General features: G+C 48.8%; 1 non-coding gene and 1 pseudogene across 1 annotated transcript; both read left to right on the top strand.

The window, feature by feature from the left end:
* The first annotated feature begins 826 nt into the window (after window positions 1-826).
* On the top strand, window positions 827-981 carry LOC143364614 (5.8S ribosomal RNA). Its single transcript, XR_013084211.1, has one exon. It is a non-coding gene; the product is annotated as a 5.8S ribosomal RNA (ribosomal RNA).
* A 1,342-nt stretch (window positions 982-2,323) lies between these two features.
* LOC143364613 (large subunit ribosomal RNA) overlaps window positions 2,324-2,500 on the top strand; it is an 8,139-nt pseudogene continuing 7,962 nt past the window's right edge.

The raw sequence follows: 2,500 nt of genomic DNA, 5'->3' as shown, positions 1-2,500 counted from the left end.
AGGACCGGCTGCGTAGCTCGCGTAAAGCTGTGTGCGATTCTGACACTCTACTCTCTGTGTGGCGATAATACAGTGCACAAGAGCTTGGGACGAACGATCGCGCACGGCCAGAGCCGGCTGTGAAGTCCGCTAGTATCGAATAATCTTTCTCCGTGCACAATTGGAAATGTGTTTCGAGAGGACCGGCTGCGTAGCTCGCGTAAAGCTGTGTGCGATTCTGACACTCTACTCTCTGTGTGGCGATAATACAGTGCACAAGAGCTTGGGACGAACGATCGCGCACGGCCAGAGCCGGCTGTGAAGTCCGCTAGTATCGAATAATCGTTCTCCGTGCACAATTGGAAATGTGTTTCGAGAGGACCGGCTGCGTAGCTCGCGTAAAGCTGTGTGCGATTCTGACACTCTACTCTCTGTGTGGCGATAATACAGTGCACAAGAGCTTGGGACGAACGATCGCGCACGGCCAGAGCCGGCTGTGAAGTCCGTTAGTTATCGAGTTCATTCTCCAATAAGAGAGAGGAGGAGGAGAAGTGTCGGGATCCAGTATCGGGTTGTCTATGATCCCCGTCGTTTTCTGAATTCTCCTCCTGTGTTTTCCACTTTAAAGGTTTTTCAATGTATTTTCCGCCCGGCCGTCGGATACGTGTGCGCATTGCAATCGCGTACTCGCGACGGTTTCCGTTTCTACGGACGATCGTGTGTCGTCCTTAAAAACGACGCCTGAATCTCCTTCGCGCGCTGGTTGGAGCTTTCAGGTATCGGCGTTCTTATGAACCGCAGAACAAGAGACATAATTATATATTGATTATAAATCAAATTATACGATTACCCTGAACGGTGGATCACTTGGCTCGTGGGTCGATGAAGAACGCAGCTAATTGCGCGTCAACGTGTGAACTGCAGGACACATGAACATCGACATTTCGAACGCACATTGCGGTCCACGGATACAATTCCTGGACCACGCCTGGCTGAGGGTCGTTTACGTAACCAAATACTGCTTGCGTTGCTCTTGTAAGTCCCCGCCGTCGCTTACCTCTCCATGTCGAATTTTGTGGAGGGCGCAAAGAGCGTTTCTGAGTCGGGTTGCAAAGATGCTACGTACGAGCGAACGATGGACGTTTCGTCGGCGTTTGACGCGGTTCTGTGAAAATTGCAAATTTTACATTGCGTCTAACGGTCTTCGTGAGAAGAAGGAAATAGGAATGGGTATCACATTCGGACTTGCGTGAGTGTTTTGCGGCGTCGTGAGTCGTATTTTCAATACGACCGCCCGTGAACACCGCTCCGACGATCGAAATCTCTCTCTCCTCTCTCTCTGGAACGATTCGCATTGCGGAAGAAGCGTTTCACTCTCGAACATTTTACGCGCTCCCGACGTCGTCTGAAATGATGCGTATACGAAAGGTATAAGAGTCTCAAGAGACTACAGTGAATGGACACAAATAAAGAAAGAGATACCGGACACCCGTGTAAAATCTGTGTGCGCAACTGTGGCGTGCAACGTAAGCCCCAGGGAGATGATATATAAAATAAAATACGTCTGTGCGTGGATGTGTCTCTCTACACATAATTGCGGCGGAGGGTCGTCGTTGCCAGCGACTTCGACAAACATATTCTTAGAGTTCGCGAGACAGTGGTCTCTCGTTCTACGAACGCTTTGATGACTGATGGACATAGCAACATTTGGCATTGTGCGGGATGCGCACGCGTACTTGTATCGGGTCGAATAATTTCCCCGTCGTCGCGTGTCCTCGCTAATCCGTTGCGGATTCCATCGCCACGTTCGTTGAATTGAATGACGACCGAGATCTCGTGTCTCTTTGGTTTGATCGATGATATCGCGTCGTGCAGCGTTTCTGTACCCCCGTGTGTCTAGTGTAGTAGAGAAACCCCACCGGGTGTTGAAAATATATATACTCCTCTATGGAGTGGCTTTCGAACATCGTTGTCACCACAACGTGTTGTCACGCAGAGCACGAGAAGGTGAAGGTGAAAACAAACCTTTGTCGGTCGCCCCATGTCTTTTTTTCTTCATTGTCGATCGCGAGACCGCGCGATCTGTCGGTCGTCCAGTCCCCGGAAGTTCTTTTCGACGGACGTTAAAGTTAACCGGCCGATCGTCTAGCGAGAGTTTCCGATCGACGAACAAAATGAAGAAATCTCTATATATACATTATATAGAGAAAAGACACTTTGGTGTGGCGCATAAGATATATGGTTTTGTTTTTTTTTTTTTTTTTTTTTTGTGCTCCTCTGTACGTTCTCGCGTACTTTTAATGCTTTCGGTGAAATATACGAAACATTTTTTTTTCACGTTTGACGACCTCAGAGTAGGCGAGATTACCCGCTGAATTTAAGCATATTACTAAGCGGAGGAAAAGAAACTAACAAGGATTTCCTTAGTAGCGGCGAGCGAACAGGAATGAGCCCAGCACTGAATCCCGCGGTTCCGCCGTTGGGAAATGTAGTGTTTAGGAGGGTCCATTTATCCCGTGAC

Source organism: Halictus rubicundus, unplaced genomic scaffold (assembly GCF_050948215.1).
Source record: "Halictus rubicundus isolate RS-2024b unplaced genomic scaffold, iyHalRubi1_principal scaffold0749, whole genome shotgun sequence".
NCBI lineage: Eukaryota > Metazoa > Arthropoda > Insecta > Hymenoptera > Halictidae > Halictus > Halictus rubicundus.
The sequence above is the reverse complement of the archived record's forward strand: the minus strand, read 5'-3'. Positions and strand labels throughout refer to the sequence as shown.